Source organism: Odontomachus brunneus, unplaced genomic scaffold, assembly GCF_010583005.1.
Source record: "Odontomachus brunneus isolate Ranch 3 - 2012 unplaced genomic scaffold, Obru_v1 Obru_scaffold_098, whole genome shotgun sequence".
NCBI classification, from domain to species: Eukaryota; Metazoa; Arthropoda; class Insecta; order Hymenoptera; family Formicidae; genus Odontomachus; species Odontomachus brunneus.
This window is the reverse complement of record NW_022639548.1, coordinates 1063552-1083523: the sequence shown is the minus strand read 5'-3', so window position 1 is coordinate 1083523 and position 19972 is coordinate 1063552. Positions and strand designations below refer to the sequence as shown.

The window sequence follows — 19972 nt, the reverse complement described above, 5'->3', positions numbered from 1 at the left end:
GTTGGATCCAAAATTAGATTTCAAAATATTTTTTATTCGGGACGGTGTTCTCTCTCTCTCTCTCTCGCTCTCTCTCTTTCTAACTCTTACTTTAAGAACTCTGTACGTAACCGTTCTGTCGTTTCCGCCGCGTCGTTCATCGATCATCGACGAACCGTCGGGCCGTTCTTGACACAGACGCGAGGGTTGCTGCTTGCACGTCCTAAAAACTGAAAGGGATACGCGAAGGGAGAGACTCGACGGAGACACAATAGCAGGGAGAACGTGTGTGCCTGTCTGAAAATTGCGCGTTCTCTATTCAGCGCGCGCGTCATCGCTCCCAGCGCGGCCGTGTTTCCGGGCTTTGTGCGTGCTCGAGCGAGCGAAAAACGCAAATACCCTTAACGTTATTACCTTTATTAAATTGCACTGTGCGCCTCTCCTTCGAGGCGCGCTCGCCGTCAAGTTCCGCGCGCGCGGGATCTTCCGGCGTGCTTTACGACCAAAATGGAGGCGTGGTTGGACTCGATCCAGCGGACCGCGGATCCACCCTCAGATGCGGTGCCGCCGGCACCGTGTAAACTCTCCCACCCCCTCTCTCCTCCCTCTCGCGCCGCTCTCCGGGAGTGTTCCTGCGCGATTTTTAGGATGTTCCATGTGACTTCGACTTTCATTGTCTCACCGCACGAAGTTGAGCCGGCTGGCTCGCTGTTACTTTCCGAATGCACGGGAGAGAGAAAGAGAGAGAGAGAACAAGGAGGAAGAGAGAGAGAGAATGAAAACGATAGATCAAGTTAAATCGAAGAGACTAAGGCCAAGTTCCACAATCTCTAGTTAACTTAACTGACCGGTTATTACATTGGACTTGACTAATCGCATTTAGCGTTAAGAAGAGTTAATCAGAATTAACCAATCACTGTTGAGACTTAAAGTAAGTAGTTAAAGTTAAACGGAGGTTGTGGAACTGAGCCTAAATGATACATAAAATTAAAATTGACAGCGATAATTAACAAATCCGAGAAAATGAAAGTAATATGTACACTGAAAAAACTATTTTTTTAGTTAGAATTAAAATATTTAGTTTTAAAATATGCGATTTGGTTGACGCTGCCATGTTCTTGTATCAAGCAAGACATATCAGCAAATAAAAAAACAAAACACACAAGCGGTAATTAAGTTTTTTGATTGCAATTATATTATTAATACATCCACTGAATATTTTTATTTTCTAAATATTATTTTTCTCTGTGCAGAAATGAATCAGTTACATTTTCTTACGTGTGTCTTCTTCGCATTGTCCGATCTCATTTGCTGGAAAGTATTCTTCGTTAATCACAATAAATTCTTCTCTCTCTTTCTTTATTTCGCTTCCATTAAGAACACGCTCGTTTCATTAGTCGATATAACAAGCGGCTGCGAGAATTAGTAACACGCGCAAGTAACGCGTGCGAGCGTTCGGGAACGGTAATAAATCTAATAAAGCATTCCCCGCTAATCAGGAAATAACACTCTAATTAAGACGAACGATCCGGGCCGTGCTGTCGACCCGCGCCGCGTAACCGGCCGGGAAAAACATTTTCCAGCGGGTGAAAATTTCCTCGCGGCTCTCCGAACGTTGTAGAGCGTTGAAAATAATTAACACGCCGCGTCGGCGTGTTGTAAATAATTAATACCGCACCGCTCACACACAGGCGGCTGTGTTCGACCCTTGACACGCGACACGGACCCGAACGTTTGCGCGTCCTCTCTTGTGCGCTGTATATTTTATTAATTATTATACCCGCGTAAAAACTGCATCTAATCTAGTTTATTAATTAGGAGACATATGCAAATCGTACTCGCGATACACTTGTCCTGCATCCGCTTCTAATGGCTCTCGTCGTGCATTTGAAAATGTTTCGTGACAATTGCCAGAGTCTCAGAGGAGGAATGGGAAGATTTCTCTTTTGATCTTTATTTTCGGTGAAAATAAAATCTTTACTTTATGCGCTCAAACGAGAACGGAATACTCGCGTTTTTATAAACATAAGCGGCTCAGGCTAGCGGTTAATTAGGACTGGGAAATTAGATTTTACGTTTCGTTATTTTACACCCCGCTGACAGCCGAGCGCGCAAGGCAAGCACGAGGGTGGAACGCATGTGAACTCGCCAGATGATCACCATTGATATCGGATAATACGAGCTCGTAAGCTCGCTTAAAACTGTCCGACGCAGCGATAACACTCGCCGAAAAGGCATCCTGGATGCCTCCGTACATTGGTTTCTCACACACCTTCGTTTCCACTCACCTCTATATCTTCTTTCTTTTCTTATTTTCTTTTTTTTCATTGCAAATTACTGCACAGTTATCGATACTCGATGCGATTCTCAGTCCGCGTTTCTCTGCAGAACGAAGTTTTTTTTTATTCCCTTTTAGTGTGCGCAAAGTTTCTCTCAGTATCGATAAATTTATCATTAAATGATTAAATTATTTTTTAGGATATTTTTTCTCAGTTTGAAATATATAATAATCTGTTACTGTTATATAGAGTTTTGCATTACTCATCGCGGCCAAATTGGAAATTGTTTCGGGGCGGAAAGCTCTTTACCGATGCTGGGTATTTATAGCTAATCGTTGACCACCATTAGATCGATGAATCATTGTTGCTTCCACTGTGACATTCGACTATCCTGCGCGCGGCAATAACTTAGTAAAACGCTTAATTAGTAATCGAATTTCTAAGTGTAACGGTAACGATCGCCGCTAGTTTGACCTACTAAAATTTACACTCACAGATGCCCAGGCTCATGTGAAAGCACATCTGCATTAGTTATTTTATACATTTTACAGTGCTTATTACGTGCGAGATTCATGCGGCTGCGAAATCTCGAAGCGCGCGATAAATCTAGCCTAATCCAGCATTCCCTCTCGTTGTAATTCCGCACGATACAAAACCGTGTTACCACGCTCACGTTTAACTCGTCGTTTCTAACACGAAACGCCGTCGTTGCGCATTCGCGCTTCCTCATGTATATTCCAAAGCTTACATGTGTATCAACAATACTACATAGGTGAAGAGGTTTCATCCCAAGGTATCATAAAAACTCGTCTCGCTTTCTCTCTCTCTTTCTCTCTGCATATCTCTTTCTTTTCCCCTCTTTCTTGCTTTCTCTGCCTCTTTTCTCTCTCTATCTCTATCTATCTATCTATCTATTTATCTATTTATCTTCTATCTATCGCTCTTTTTCTTTCCCTCTCTCTTTTCCTTCGCCACATTGACTTCTCTCACCTCTTTTTTGTTTCCCTTACGATATTTCAACTCCACGTCCGCCTCACCCCGGATCCAGCTACATCCACCGAAGTGCGCAGCCTTCATATGCTGCTGCAACGTACGTTTTCTCGCGCGTTACCCAGATTGGCGCATCGTATTCTCTACCTCTCGGTCCACATAGTCCTCCTCTCTTGCTACACTCTGCCTCTTTCTCTCTCTCTTTCTCTCTATCTATCTGTCTGGCTCGCCATGACTCCTCGTCCAAGCTCCGACTGCATTTTTCATTTCGCTCCCGGTTCATGACGTTATTACCCTTTAGCCCGTACTTTTGATACGACTTTATACATCAAGCTGCAGCAATCCTATTACCGCGCGAACGCGACGGAGCGGATAATCGCGCTCGCAGAGTGTCCCGGACGAACGTTTTAATCCTGATAATTGGATTCGCTCCAATTTTTTATGCTGATTCACGCGGCCCATGGTTGCGCGAGCTCAGCCACCCGCCCGCCGCCCGTTCATGTCTTACGGATTTCCCCCTTTCTCGCTGCATTATTGCGTGCGTGCGAATGCAATTGCGGGAGTTGCGCGCTGAAGGATTATGTTTGTTCGCGTCCGGATACGCGGCCTGGCCGTGTGGACGCGACTTCACTCTGCAAATCGCGCCCGCTACACGCGAAGTTTCGCGCCGCGCTCGGCGCGGGATTAAAATTGCTTCGCGCTCCTGCGAATGAATGCATTTGGATCGGGTATTCCGGCAAGGCCGTCTCTTCACTTGCCTGAAAATTTGATTTTTTATCGCCACTGTGCGTTCACAGTTAATGGACGCGTACTTTCGCGACAAAGGACATGTCGGCACGGCGTGCACACGTATGAATTTGCGTGTATATAGATGTGTGTGTGTGTGTGTGTGTGTGTACGAGTATATGCGTGTTCCGTCTGATTATTTCCGTTCTATTCGAAGAGGCAATTTGCGCTTTCGTGTTTTATCGTTCTGCGTGTATGTTCCGTGTGAAATTTATTTTTAGCATTCATTAGTGGATTACACTTTTACGCGCAAAAGAAACACTTGCACTGCCACTGCGGTTGGCGTTATTTTGCAGCCTCGTATACTTAACTTTTATTGTATATATCATACGGAGGAAAGAGAGAGAAAGGGAGAGAGAGGGATTAAAAGTACCTACCTATACTCTAACCACCTATGTACCTACCGCTGTTGTTTCACATAAATGCAGTTTATTTACTGAAACGCGAGCTCTTCGGACGCTCGTTAAGGTTAACGATACGTCAATTCCGCGCCACCGCGGGAATCGGGGCTCCCTTTCTTTTCCTCCGTAGATCCGCGGCTCCGATTAATCCTGACCGTTCGCCTCGTGGGCTCCCCTGCCTCTCCCTCATTCCCTTTCTTTCTCTCTCTTTCTTTCTCCTCTCTTTCTTTCTTCCTTCGGGGCGCGAAAAACACACGACGAGAAAACGCCGCCGCGTAACCCGAGCCATTCGTTCTCGCACGAATTTATGGTTTCGCACGGCGACGGCGTCGAGTCGGCTAACGAACCGACCTGCCGCGGTTTAATTTAAAACCACCGGCGAGTGGGTCTCTTCCGGTCGATTAGGAGCTGGACAAGTCTTTCCTGAAGAAGGGCCGGCGTCCCTCTATCTCGCTTTCCTTCCTATTCCCCTCTCTTTCTCTCTCTCTCTTTCCCCCGACTCTTTTCCCCCTTTTGTTTTCACCACCCACGCATCGTTTCTGCTCGCGGTGTTATCCGGCCATGCTTATTTAGTGATGCCGCGTTCTCTCCGCGAGCCGGCGAGCCGCACGATCGTGTACATAAATCCAGTTAGCCCTTTGCGCTCGTCCCTCTTTCCTCCCAGGCTGCTATCGCTATCCCGTTTCCACTCCCTCTTCCGTTCGTTTGCGACTTTCTCGCGCGTAGCTTGACGACTTCACGCTGAAGCTGTTACGTCGTTTAGCCCGATTTTTACGGTAGCCGCACACACGCGAGTCGCGAGCTCGCTTATCGAGGCGCGCGAGCATCACTGCGCTCATTTGACGAAACAATCGTAATACTAATGTTGTAATACACATTTTGGTCTTATATTATCTATGCTTATATGATTATTGTCTTTTTTTAATTATAATTCAGCGTGCAACACAGTAAATACGTAGAATACAAGGGATATGCGTAATGTACAGTTATATTATTTTGTTAATATTGTATGTGGGGAAGGGATATTCTGTGTACATTGTCGCATTCATGTTATCATTATTTCTTACGCCGCATTGCAAATCGCGTTCTGCGATGTTTCATTTGCGTTACAGCGTTTTTTGCCGCGTCGCGCGCGCTTACCGTTGCATTTGGTACTCATTACTCGTACATAATCATGTTATTGCAAGATAATATTTATAATATTATTATCTCCCCCCATCGCGTCTCCGCACTCCGCCAGAGAATGTTCATGATGTAATATTCCATTTACGCAAGAACGAGGTTTTAACGGGACGGGAGTTTATTCGCGGACAAATACGCGCCGTAGCACCGACGATGACGACGAGGACGACGACGACGACGACGACGACAACGACTCGCTACCGTCGCACCGGTTAGCGACTTGCTGAACGCGCTGCACTCGCGGAATGCAATTTTACGTACGAAATGCGACGTTACATAAGTTATCGCGAGTAATGCGTCGGAAACGAGGGCGTCGCTAATTGTAAGATGGCGCTGGAGAAGCACACGTGGAACGGGGGTGAGTCGCGGGCGTAACGGGGGTAACGTGTTCGCCGACACGTAGGGAGCACGCGTGTGCGTGCAATTATGACGTGCGGTTGCAGGTGCAATCTCGATGCGCTCGCTCGTACAGGGACGGATGCGTGCTCGCTTTTCTCCTCTTTGTTTTTCTACTTTTTACCCGCTCGCCCCCCCCCCTCTCTCTCTTTCTTTTCCTGATGCTTTTAAATTTTTATTTTGTCCCAGAACAATTTGTTGTTTACTGTAGAAAAAATTGCATCTTAATTTTTCTCTCTCTTTTGTTCTGTTTCTCCTTTCTTTGTCCTGCATTTTCCTTTTCTTTATTAGCCTCTTCATTACGGGAAAGAAATATGATTGATGTGACTAAAATTGCAGTTACTTTTGGCCTTAATCATATTTTTTTGGTTGTTCTAACACGAAAATGGTAATAGTAACATGCACATAAGGTTATTATTACGAACATTATAGTAGAATTTAATAAATGAATAGTTTTCTCTTGGCCATAATTCATTACTATTTTTCTGTGATTATTATTTATAATAATCGATAATTTCTCCATGATTCTATGATTCTCCGTGATTATTTCTGTATGCATTATAGTTACGAATACCAAACAATTTTTTCTCAGTGTTGTCTCCCGTGTCTTTCTCTTTTTGTCTCCGTGCTTTGCGCGATCTTAGCCCATGTGCTTTCTCTCTTATCGACTCCTTCTCTTCTCCTCTCTGTACTCAGCTTGCTCCAGCAGGCATTAGCATTCGGCGGACACGCATTGCCGCACGTATTTGCACGTGTAACGCAAATAAACCTTGCGAGCGCTTCGTACACATGTCCCGCGCTCGTAACATTTGTGTATTCGAGCGAGAGAATATTGTCCCTCTTGAATCGCTTCCTCCCGCTGTCTCCCCTTACGTGCACCTTAGATCCTTCTCTACGCGTTCGCTCTACTCTGTACTGTTCCATCTTTTTATCGCAGATTAACCCTTTACTTGGCAGATGCAAAAAATTTTAGGAAAAGAAATTTTTGAATGTTCGAATGAAGTAAATAAAGATTCTGAACAGTTGTTCTGTTTCCAAGATATCATTTTGAAAACATATTTTCCACGATTTTTATCATCCAGCGGCAAAAATCGAAACTAACGAGATACTCGCGAACGGAACAGATGATCAGATGTTGCTCCAGAGCAAGTTCTGAATATAAATGCGACATCTATCGTCTTTGCATAAAGCTCATGAGAAATTGATGTTGCTTAAGAGAGCAACGTTGTAAAATAAAGGGTTAATCGACTGATTAGACAAGTCGTTTGAAGTGAGTTGCACATTATTAAAGCGGTTCCCGTGGCGCGCTGTCAGTTAAGAACGGCACGGAGAAGCATGCGGGTCTTAATGACTAGTCCCAAGCGAATAAAATCGTAGCAACGTAACAAAGGCGTCTCTAATCCGATTTCTCTCCGTACACTTCTCTTCGGACGGAATCTTGAGTCGTCGCCGCCGTCGTTGCTGCACCAGAAACCGCTCAGCGGCGATGTTTGTTTGTTCTCGCGGGGGCGGGAGGGGGAAGAGGAGCACGCGCCCGGGCAACCCGATTTTCCGGGCTGGAAAAACCGCCGAAAAACAGAACAATTTGTATCCGCGGCGGTCGGAAGCGCTCGGCTTCGCCGGGGGGGCCATAAATCGGCGCGCTCATCTTTAAAATATGGGGACGCGGGAGATATTTGGATTTGGGCACGTCGAAGTGAGCAAGAACCCGCGGCAACAGAACCAAAAGGGGTCGCGCGGGAAGCGGTCAGGGGGGTAGAGGAGAGAGAGCGCGGCAGCAGGAAGTCGCAAAGGTCCGTAGTAAAGATGTCATCTCCCCGCCGCCAATGGGGATGGTTGGCGGGTTTATTTGCAACGAGAAGGAGAAGGAGGAGGAGGAGGAGGCATCGTGCCGGCCTTGCTCGCGTTTTCTCATCCTCGCCATCCCTCTCTTTCCTGTGGTCTCATTGCCCTCCCCCTTCCCTTCTCCTATTGCGGCCTCGTAAATTGCACGGCAAATAATTGATAGGCGAAGGCGATGTCTCTATTCCCGTTGGCAGCACTTGCAAAGGAGCCGCGATTTATTCCGCCTCACCGCCTCGCTGTCCGCCGCCGCCGATATAAATGGCCGTTCTCGGGGAACGCACGGGGGTGAGAAGGGGATGAGGGAGGAGGAGGAAGGTAGAGGGTACACCATTGCCGCCGCCGTTGCCGTCGCGAGAAAGAAAATGTTTGTGGACCCCACAGGAGGAGGAGGTGGAGGATGAAGAAGGCGCCGCGGAAAATCGCACGGGAAATTCCGCGTAGGTCGGACTTTTTCTCCCACTCACCCTCTGCCGCCGCTCGTTGTAAGCCCCCTACCACCGTTGCTCGGCCCCTTCATCGAACACGCGCGTATCCGCGTTTTACGCTTTAAACGACGACCCGCTTCCGCTTTTTCCTCCCCGTCAACCGCCCGCTTTGGCAAGCAGATGACCAGGATAGGAAACATCGCTGTCTGGAGCGCTGCCATTTTTGCGGCGAAGATACGTCGGCCCGTGAATTACTGCTCGAGGCCGTCGTATCAATTCGATGCGTCGTTATGACTTCTTCCTTTTTTTCCTCTCTTCTCTTCGTTACGCTACGCTCAATTGGGGAGGGTGGTAGATCGTAATGGCGTTTGTTAACGGTGGCTCCTTTCGCTTGACCGTCGAAATGTAGAAGAGCGATCTAGAACGACGGCTATTCGGGGCGAAGCCGGCGTCGCGCGACCAAGTCTTCCGGACGAATTTAGGGAGACCGGCTTCTTCGCCGGTGGGTCTATTCGTTTCACGACGATAAAGGGTAAGGCTCCGCTCGATATTCGTCGTGGATGGCCGAAGACGCGGTCTAACAAGCGCATTCACGCGAGCGGTCGTTATAGCTCGCGAAACGAGGCAGTAATGCGCACTCACTCTCGCGTTCACTTGTGTGCCCGCTCTCTTTCCCGCTGCGAAAATTTCTTTTAACGATCTACCTCGATACACCGCGGCCGACAATGCGGCCGGATTGCGAACGACTTCCTTCGGACGGCACTCCCGTGAATTTGCGCACGACTTGACAATTGTGCGCCCCGACGGAAGCTTTTTGCCATGACGGAGCTGCAAAATGCAGATTGCACCGAGCTGAAATTTCGGTTCCGCATTAATCCTGCAAATTCTGTCGAATTTGAAGGACTCGTATAGACTACTGCACTGAGAGAAAAGTGCTTGATTGAAATAAAATTAAAGTTATTTTTGGCCCCGACTATATTTTCCTTGCTCTAACACGAGAAATGGGGGGGAGGGTAATAGTTACTTACACATATTAAGTAATTATATCGTTAACATTACAGCAGAATTTAAAAGTACAAAAGTATTTTTTTTTACTACAATTTACAATAATTATTTCTTCGTATAATTACAGATATGGTTACAGATATAAAACATATTTTTCTCAGTGTGGAGAAATATTTAAGAAATAAATATTTATTCGATTAAGATAATCCTAAACTGAATATTTTTCAAATAAGAAAATATACATTTTCTTAAAACTTTAATTTTTGTGAAAACGCAATTGTTTATTTAAAAGAATTTAAGTAAATTTAAAAGAATTTTAAATTTAAGTAAATATACTATTAGTACCATTAAACAAATATTTTCTATTTTTTAAGTATTTTTTCTCAGTGTACCTTGATGTAATAAATTGTTACTTAATATCATTTTCTCCATGCTAAATTTTCCTTGAAAAAGAATTTCGTGTTTAATTAATTTTTGTTAATCTCAACATGCTACATTTATTCTTAATTTTAATAACCGACGTATTAATTACATAGCTTATTTAACTGCAAATAGAATATATATGATAAGCAAACATCAAATAACCTAATAAAAATAAATAAGCGAATGTAATTATTGCGCATAAGTATAAAAAAGCGAATTTTATTTCTACATAATATCTTTATTATTTATTTTTTATTAGCGTTGGAAATGCATAGAGATATGTGTGTTTATACATCTGGAAATATATATCCTCCCCGCGTCTAGCTTGCTGCTCCTGGCGGTTCTCTCATGACACTCCAGGTACTAGTACGCCACACTGACACTTGTATAAGTCCGTGATTCAATCGTAAAAACACGTGTTGATTAACGCGGCAATGCGGAGTGCCTCATTAAAGATATTCCAAGAGTCGACGCAGAGTATTACGCGTATGTAACGCAACACCCGGTACACGGAAAAGTATGCGACGCGCGAGAGTACCAAATAATGGGGCAAGAAAGGTAAACTTGCCCCCTCCCATCAGTTGCCAACCGTCACCGCTCGGCGCCGAGCGCCGAGTGATAACACAATCAAAACACCGCGGACCTTCAAGGCGGTCAAACTTACCGCTGTGCGTCGCGCACTTTCCCGAGCGTTTTCATTCAGTTTCGGGCCGGTGAACAACTCGCATATTACGGACTATGTGTGTCGTCACGTTGCTTATCGGCTCCTTCGGTGATTGAACTATTTCGTCGGCTCTCTTCCGAGATATTCAGTTAGCCTCTCGCCGGCATCGCGTTATTTAACACGTGTGTTTTGGATCGGGTCGGATTCACGCGAGTGTCAGTGTCAAGTGCCACGACGCAGCAGCTGGGAAGCTAGAAAACGAAAGATGCAGGGTGCGATGACGCGGGCGATGATACATCATATATTTTAAAGGTGTGTGAAATAATCTATTATACAAAAGGTTTATTTTTAACGGGTCAGTATTTGCCGGGAATAAAGAGATATTCGAAATTTAGGTCGGTATTCATAGCTCGTGATTATTTGACAAATAATTATAATAGCTTCGTAAATTTTCTATTACTCATCAAGCTGTACTTGTGCTTATTATGTTATTTCATTCAAGAAACATTGATCGAGACAGTCGAATAATGATTAATGAGCACGAATTTGTAATTAATTATGTTCTCGAAGATGTTAAATAATTTACAATAATGAATACTGGCCTTTGAATTTAATGAAATTTCGCAAGTGCTGATTTTTACGTCTAGTAATACTTGTTGAAGCTTGAGTACGATTTTGTTTACGTTTACTAATGCTTTCTTTTTACTTATTTTTGGCCTTGTTATTGTATATGATACAAATTTAAATATTTACTGGTAAACACACACAGCATTATTAGACGTATAACAGAATTAAATTATATAGTGAATGTTAACATCACGGTGTCTATTTCAATTCAGTTTTAAATTATAATAATCATGCAAAATAATCATGCTTGGCAACCATCCTAGCTTTAACAGAAATGATCCGTGGAATCAATATCAATATATTTTTTTTATTTATTAAGATTGTAATTTTCGGTTTATGGAGTAGATTTGGAAAAAAATTATTCACAAATTGGGAGTTATAAAAAATCAAATTTGATCTTTTCACTGAAAAATACGAACTTGTGAAATAAATAAATAAAAAATAGTTTTGAAATGTACGAAAAGTTTCTGTGAACTAAAAAGTTCTTAAAAATTTATTTATGGAATAAACATTTATAGAAATTATATCTATTTTACAGAAACAAACTTAATATTCCACAAATAAATTTTCAAGTATTTTTTCTCAAGATGATGTTAATATTCACCATCAATTTAATTTTTTGTATATGGAAAAACAATTCAATTAACTTCTAACTGAATTTTCTATTACTTGAAGACTAGATAAAAAAATTCGGCTGTAAAAACAGAAAGATTTTTGTAAAAGGCTTCTATACAAACAATTGTTCTCGGTTATCTCAATCGAGTTTTAATACAGCCGAATGTTCAGATGAATATTTTTGATCACAGTAACGGATATATTATATCTCGTCTGGTCCCTGTTCAGTTGGCCGAACTGAAATTTTTCCGCGCGTACCAAAATATTGTTAATAAGCATACACACGTATATATAACAAAAAATTCATACTCTTATTAATATACAACTCTTTACATAACTGTCTAAAATTTTTTACCTAATTTTTACTCTTGTCAGGGCTCTGTAACCCCTTAATGAAACAAAAAGCGAAATAGCTGTCATGGGCCGAATTAAAATGCGAATGAGAAAAAGAGAGACAGTGCGAAAAAGAGAACTACTTCATTTCGCTACGAAATTACTGTATTCCGCGAATCCACGTACACACATTTCACGCGACCGCGAAAATAGGAGCGCGAAATAAAAAAAAAGGGAAGAAAAAACGAGGATGAAAACGGTGAGACCGTGTCGCGAATCAAACGAATTGCGAGTCGGGAGATAATGCGAGCGGCACGACGAAAGCGAAGGACGAGAGAGGGAGGGGGGAGGGGCGCTGCGAGACGGTAAGGTAAAAGAAGGGCGAGCATTGTCGCCCGCGGTCCCGTAATTAGGCTGAATGGCGCTTTTCACAGGGCAGCCCCTTTTTTGAAACGAGCGAGCGGGCGAGCGGCAAAATATCACCGGGTGATAATTAACGCGTTATCGCGTCGAAACCGGGCGGGCGGGCGAATTTAACCGTGCGATTAACGAATTTGCCGAGAGTTGTATTGCGAGCGAGCAAGCGCGCGCGTCGACATCATTCTTCGCACAGGGGCGAGCCGGAAAATAATATCCTCCACTTATATTCCGCCGCGTTATCTTCGCGGTATGACAATACTCGCGGGTTTGCGAATGCAATATTCGAAAAATCCGGTTCGTCGTGACGCAAACCGTCCGCTCGTGAACGAAAGGAGAAGACAAGAAGAAAGAGAAGGAAAACGAATGTCGGTCGAAACACCATCGTTCTTCGTATCAGTCCGTTTTATTACGACTCGTTAGAGAGATTTCTATGTGTCGTTTTGAGACTGTTGATCTGCCAGTCGACCACTTGGCTGGCGGCTTTCGCGAGGCACGATTAACTGGATTTCCGTTTTCCATTTCTACTGATTAGCCGAGTTATCGTTGGCTGATTCTTGAATACGAATCTATCTTGAGAGCCCGTTCAAGCTGCAGATCGTGACAGACGTGTCCTCGTAGTTTCGGGTTATAGATAACCGATGTCCCCCGCTTGATTCGCCCCGCGCGATCAAAGATTAACCACCCTCATCGAGTCTAGGATACCTCGGGATCCGCGAATCGAAAATACGCTCATGTCATTCAATGAGTGACGCTATTATTAATGTTACCTTCGCGAAGCAGGTGAAGGGCGAAATAACTCGATTTCGTCGCTGCGAATATAGGCAGCGAGAGTGACAGAGATTCTTTAGCTTCCTCGTTCATTCATAAGCACTCAAAAAATATATAATTTTACTCTTAACGAGGATCCTCTGAATTCTAAAGAATTTTACTCTTATATATGGCCTCTCTCAAAAAATTTATACAAAATTAAAAGGAAAGTATTCTAAGCACAGTACTTTTAAAGTTTCTTTTAAAACCAATTAGTAAAAATATTTCTGATTAATTCAGGAAAAGGACAACTCACCGATAATCAATAAGTTATCACTTCGAATCTTTACAGTATCCACACGAAACATTGTAATGACAGCATTTTCGCGACTTGTAACAGATTATAAATTTCGACCAGGATGGTTCAGTCTATCCTGCACGGCAGAACGCATCCTAATCGAGATTTTAGCCCTACTTTGGACTTGAACTTTTTAACATCTATATATTCTGAAGAATCAGTGTATGCGTACACTGGTAGGTAGGTTACAGAGAATCAATTGAGATTGATATAGGCTGCGCAGTATTAAAGTAGGTGTTAAATGAAATATTGAAATCAAATATAGAATCAAAAGTTCCGAATCGAGAGAGAGAGAGAGAGAGAGAGAGAGAGAGATTTTAGTTCTACTTTTACCCTGAATTTTCCAACATCTAAATATTCTAAAGGATCAGTGTATGCGTAATACACGTGGAAACTGAAATCCTACTTAGCGCTTCCAAATTAGAAAACACAAAATACCACTTGTAGATTCTAAAGAGGATCTGTCGGCAAAGCTAGTAGGTTACATAGAATCAATAGTTTATATAAACTGCAGAGTATTAAAGCAGATGTTAAATGGAACATTGAGGTCGAAAGTAAGATTAAACTTTCGACTCGGACAGTGATACACATTGCTTGTCGCGCGTGAGAGAGCATTCCGTTTTGAGTCATCATATTCCTTCTGATTCCAGGAGGGAAAATTACTCTCTTAAAATGAATCAAACATCACTGAAAAGTGAATATACACTGATTGCAGTTATAAGTATAGCACTTTCAGTGCTATACTCATAACTGATATCAATGACTATTCACTGATTCACTTTAAGAGAGTAGAGTAATATCTCTGGTGAATTTCAAATTAAAATAGTCGACCTTATTAGAAGAGGAATACCTTTTCGATTCGAGTTCTTACTTAAAATATGGAAGTTACAGGATGATATTTTGTTTGCAAGAAATAACATGCTGTAACTTGAGTTCCTTTTTTTTGGGCGTGGTTGGTCCCCTGAACATGCTATGTTCACTGTCGTTAGAGCAGAACACAAGGCCGCGGACTGGAAAGAGACAGCGAAACGCTAACAAGAGTTAATTGAGCGAGGCTGTCGGCGCAAGTGACTCTGAAAATGCGCCTCCACTCATTGTAGTGCGCGCGACAGCCGGTCGTTTTGTTATATGGAACGCGGCGCGTTAAAATATCCGCGCGGCTCGCAATTCGGTACATATACGGGCGTTTATCGGGCCGAATAATACTCGCGAGTCACGTCGACAAAATGTTTAACGGTTCGCGCGACGGCGATTAATGAGATATTTTAACCGGGCGAAATAAATTACGCACGCCGACCGCCATTCGAAACAATCAAACTGCTCGTTTGGACCGCCGCCAGTCGCTCGACCGCATAAACGCGCGAATTTATTATAAATCCGCGACGGGGCATCGCGCGACGCAATTGATCGCGCCTGCAAAAATCAATGCGCGCCATCCGGAATTTCTCGATTGATTAATCTACCGTCGTCGTCGTCGTTATCGTCGTCATCATCAGTGTTCGCGTTCCTTTTTACGCGGGGACAATGTTGTTCACGGGAATGCAGAGATCTGTGCGATTGAACGCGATGGAACGCGCGGATGCTGTTTTGTGCGACAAACAATCGGAGGATCAGTATTATGAGGCGAATAATAACGTGATATTACGATGTATTATTATGCTTCGAGGAGCGAGCTGTATTCGAGCGAAGGAGTCTGCGCGCGACGTAGAATAAATACAGAGGAATTATATTAGCCGACGTAACAAATGAAATCGGAAAATATAAATGATATCGAAAAATAAAACGTTGCATTGTTAACGTCGTTAGCCGAGGGAATTGCGATCCGCGCTTCGTTGTATTGTCATTTTATTGAAGTAAAAAAGTTATCGAGGGAAGATTTTCTTTTCTAAAATTTCAATATATCTCGAAGACTCGGTTTCCTCTGACTTGAAGTTCACTATATTATTATAGGTCCACATTTTTTAATTTAAAACATTTGAGCACATCTGAATACTCAAAGTTCCAAAGCTCAAAAAATTTTCTGAAGTTAGGATAAGCCAAGACTTGTGTGGACATGGATTTTTTTTTTCAAAATTCCAATACACCTCTAAGATTCAATTTGCTTCGACTTGAAGCTTACTATATTATTATATATCCAAATTTTTTAATTTAAAAGATTTGAGCGCATCTCGAAGTTTCAAGGCTTGACAAATTTTCTGAAATTAGAGTAAACTAATAAGGAGTTCATTGTTTATGCGATTAATGCGAGTTAAATTCGAGGATCTCTCAGATAGGCAGATAATATATATTGCTATCAACTTTAATGGTCGATTTGTAAAAGTTGTATCTTTTATGAGTGGTTCATCATCGATTGTCTCACATCGTGATAATCATGAAAGCCCATCTGGGTGTCGAGTTAAAGAGATCTTTGCCAAGACTCGGGACGTCGAAAACGACGCAAAATATCACGTCACGAAGTCTCCCACGGTTTCGCGCGACGATCGGCGCGCGTTTTTACGCGCTATTAGGAGCCCGATTACTTCCGGCCCTAGGAAATGCACTTCGACGCGAGGATTCCGGATTATCCTGTCGCTCGTAAGGCAAGCGAATCCGCGTAAAAAGCGGCTCGAGTGTGTATACCGGACGGTCGTATAGTGTGTGGTAGTCGGTAGCGAAACGGCCGCCATAAATCCCAGAGCGAACACATGCTTTGCATAATATAAGCTTCGCCTCTCCCGAAGCGGCGAGCCCCGTCGCCTCTCGCGTTTCTTCTCTCCCTCCCTCTCTCACCCCGTCACACTTCCTCCGCGTTTACCCGTTGCCGCCTCGTCCTTTTACTTTCGTCCTTCCGCGCCGCGTCCTCCTGCCACCTGCGTGTCGCTTGCGGAACCCCGCTCCTCGTAAGAAAAGGAGCCCAACTCGTTGCTCTTATTGAAATATAAGCGAGTTCTTGTCCGCTTCGGCGCCATTCGGCCGGATTTTAACGGGGAAATAATTGGACGCGCTGTGCAATTAATTTTGAACAAAAGTTTCCACGAGAAAAGTGCCTGTGTAAATCTAACAGCTAGGACAGAGCGCGTTCCTGACCTAAATCGACGACCTGACTTAAAAACTGAATGCAGCATAAATGTCGTTGAGTGACGAAGAAACTGAAGTTACCGTATTGAGGCGATAAATTTGTACGATTTCAATTTCGCGAGACGCTAAAGAGAGTAAGAGATCGCGTATCGAGCTGACATTACTATTGCCACGCTCGCCTTAGGTTGTCAAGATTGGTAGTCAGTTAATTATTGCTATTGTAAAATCATTTTGATTTCTTTAATTGCTTTTTATTTTTATAATTTACTCGTAGCATTTCAATCATTTTTTATGGAAGAAAGAAAATAATATCAATTACAAACATTTTTTTAATTAAATCACAGCAAATGTGGACTCATTTCGATTCTTTTAAGTGTTTTCTTAAATGTGATCTGCTTGTAAGTTCTTATTAATTTTTTTATTTTGGAAAAATATTAACTGATACCAGTTATACATTTTTTTTTAATAAATTATAGTAAGTATGGAGTCATTTTGACTCCCTCAATTGATTTTTCACTAATAATTTGTTTGCAAAATTTCAAATTTTTTTATATAATTCATTTTTTATATAAGAAAAATAAAGCAATACAGTTGCAAATAAAAGATTACAATACCAGAGATACAAATATTTTTTTTATTAAATCACAGCAAGTTTTTGAGACACAAATATTCGCAGTATAAGTCAAAATAACTAACACTGGCAACCTGGGGTTAAGAAAGTATGGTCCCCGCGATTCTTCACCCGGGATGCGGCGACGCATCCTCTCGCGCGACGATCAACAACGTTATATATCGCGACGGTGAGTTTTCAATTGCGATCTCCCCGCGCGAGAAGTTATGGCGCAAAACCCGCTTCTTCCTGCAGCGGACGCGCTCGCGCTCGTCGCCGGAAGAAGCCCTCGCGGCCAATAAATCATCGTTAATGATTCGACCTCTGGCACAATCTCAGATCTCTCATCCCCGTTGTAAGTATTAATGTCAGCCGCGATATTGCTCTATCAACGTGCGGCGTAATTTATAGCGAGCCTTGCTCTCGCGTCCCAGGAACTAATAAGCCCGTCCGGCGCGCTATCCTCTCCGGCCACCATCCGGAGACCGACGACCTATTCCTCTTTCGATTCTTCCTCGTCGGACCTCACCGCACAATGGCGCGTCGAAATTTCTTACTCCGCACCCGCCATTCTTTCGGGAGTCGCGGGACATTGTCTGTTGGGGCCCGTCGCAATGGATTCCCAATATCCGCTCGCGACGATCGAGAAGAGATATAGGAATGGATTAATAGGACAGGCCGAGATCTTTCGCGGGACTTTCTGTACCGGGAATACATTGGGCTGCAATTTTCCTTCCCCTTCCCTCCTCTCTCCTTCTCTCTTCCTGCCGGAGTGTCATTTTTCGCGTTCGCTATTGCTCGAGGCACGAGGCTCATTTTCTCTCGTGTAAATCCGCTCGTTGGCCATCCTCTCGGCTACGATCTCTCCTCATCGCCCATTCTTCCCTCACTTTCAATCTCTGTCTCGGCGCGCTCAACGAGCCCTTCAACAAGTTCTACCAGTTTTCGCGGAGGATCGCGCCGCAAGAAGAAACGGTAAGCCGAATCGTCGTGGAGGAGGAGGAGGAGGAGGAGAAATAGAGGGCTAAGGGGAGAGAAGGAAGGGGAAAAGTGGGGGTGAGTTAGTCGTTCAAATGGGGGACGCCGAAGGGAAGGACAAAGGGGAGGGAGCTTAGATAGAATCTGTCGATGAGGACCGGTACCTTAGCTCTCCTTCGAGATTTTCACGACGATAATCGTTCCACTCGAGATCCTCGAGGCGAAACGCCGAAGGAAACGGGTGGGAAAGAAAGGACGACAGGGGTGGGCGACGGGGTGTAGGCGGCTGGAGGGAGGAAGAGAGGGATCGGAGGGGGCGACGAACTTATTCCTTCCTTGGCGGAGTGGGAAATCGACCTTGGTAATCCAGTGTTCCCGAGGGCCGACTGTTCCACGTTTCTTACAGAGCAATCTGCTTGATGATTTCTTCTTCTTCGGGGCTCGAGCGGCCGCCAGCCAGCCACTTGGCTTTGCGTCGTTCTGGAAGTCGGAAGACTTCCTTTCGGATCGTGTCGGCGACGGTGGCAAAACGAAGGGCCGGTACGACGATAGATAAACCGAGATAAATAGAAGGAGAACCGCGCGCGGCGTGAAAGTTCGGAAAGTTCGCTGTTCTTATTCATCGCAGGCACTCCGTTAGGATTACGCTACACCTTCACTTATCTAATGAAATCGGACCCGATCTCGTCGCGGTCGATAGCGGTATCGCTTGAGGTGTGTGTCAGTAACACGCGTCGTCGGTAAGAACGGTAATTAGCGAGTCGATTCGTTTGATCGCACTTCGATGTCGGTTAATCGTCGTCAACGAATAATTCCGCGGTTACTTTTGAATCGCACTTTGGTTGCCAAAGTTGAGGGAAGGAAATGTGCTGTTTCGAGAGATTGGGGGTGAAGGATACAATGAAAGAAAACAGTGAATACACTGGGGAAAAAGGTATATTTGAAAATTTATTTATGGGATATAAATTTTATTCACAAAAATGAACTTTATATCCCATAGATAAATTTTCAAGTATTTCTTCCTCAGTATGCCAAAATTACATATATAATTATTGTCGGCATCAATTATATCTTCTTGTGTCATTTTCTAGGAAGGAAGCAGCAGTAGTAGTACACAGAGAGAACGATTTATTGATTCAAATAAATATTTATTTGGAATAGTCCAAACGAATTACTTGGTTGACACAACAAAAATATTTCTTTGGAACTAAGTCGCAAATCAATATTTTTGTTGCTTCAAACAAAATTTTGTTTGATCAATCGAAAAATTCGTTTGAACTATTCCAAAGAAGCGTTTATTTGATCCAACCAAATCGTTCTCTCTGTGTAGTAACATTCATATAGGGTTATTATTTCTCTCTCAGTAACACACTTGTTACAAAAATAATTTTTCTAATTATAACTTTTCCATTGTACGATTATATTTATTTCTTTATGGAAAGATATTATACTTATACGGGAAGATAATACTTTTTTTCTCAGCGTGAGATTATTCCTGTTGAGACGCGATATTTCCTGCAGTCTGAATTAGAATGAGGAAATCACTTTTTGAAAAGTCACTTTTTAGCTGAACTCCCCCAAATGTTCTCTCCTTCGATATTTTCCTCGAATATCTACCGCATAACGCCGCTGCAATAAATGATGCAATCGGCATGAATAACGAGCAAAAATATCGGCCAGCACCCGATATTTGCGGGCGTCTTAATGGCGATTTGATTGCAGAGCTTAGGGAAGTAATCGGTGATTTGACGGGGTTGGCGGAGAAGGTAGAAAGAGGGCTCGAAGAACAAGAACGGAGACGAAGGCTCGCGCGAGAGAGAGAGAGAGAGAGAGAGAGAGAGAGAGAGAGAGA

At 43.5% G+C, this 19972-nt stretch overlaps 1 protein-coding gene across 8 annotated transcripts in view; it reads left to right on the top strand.

Annotated features, from left to right (window-relative positions):
• Positions 1 to 19972, top strand: part of LOC116848714 (RNA-binding protein Musashi homolog Rbp6) — a 926784-nt gene that overhangs the window by 236141 nt on the left and 670671 nt on the right. The window contains exon 1 of one of the 8 annotated variants that reach the window (XM_032825102.1): positions 9768 to 10687. The exons of the other annotated variants lie outside the window; for them this stretch is intronic. The gene's annotated coding sequence lies outside the window, so the exon portion shown is untranslated. Of the gene's footprint in view, positions 1 to 9767; positions 10688 to 19972 lie in introns of those variants that run through there. 8 annotated transcript variants of the gene reach the window in all.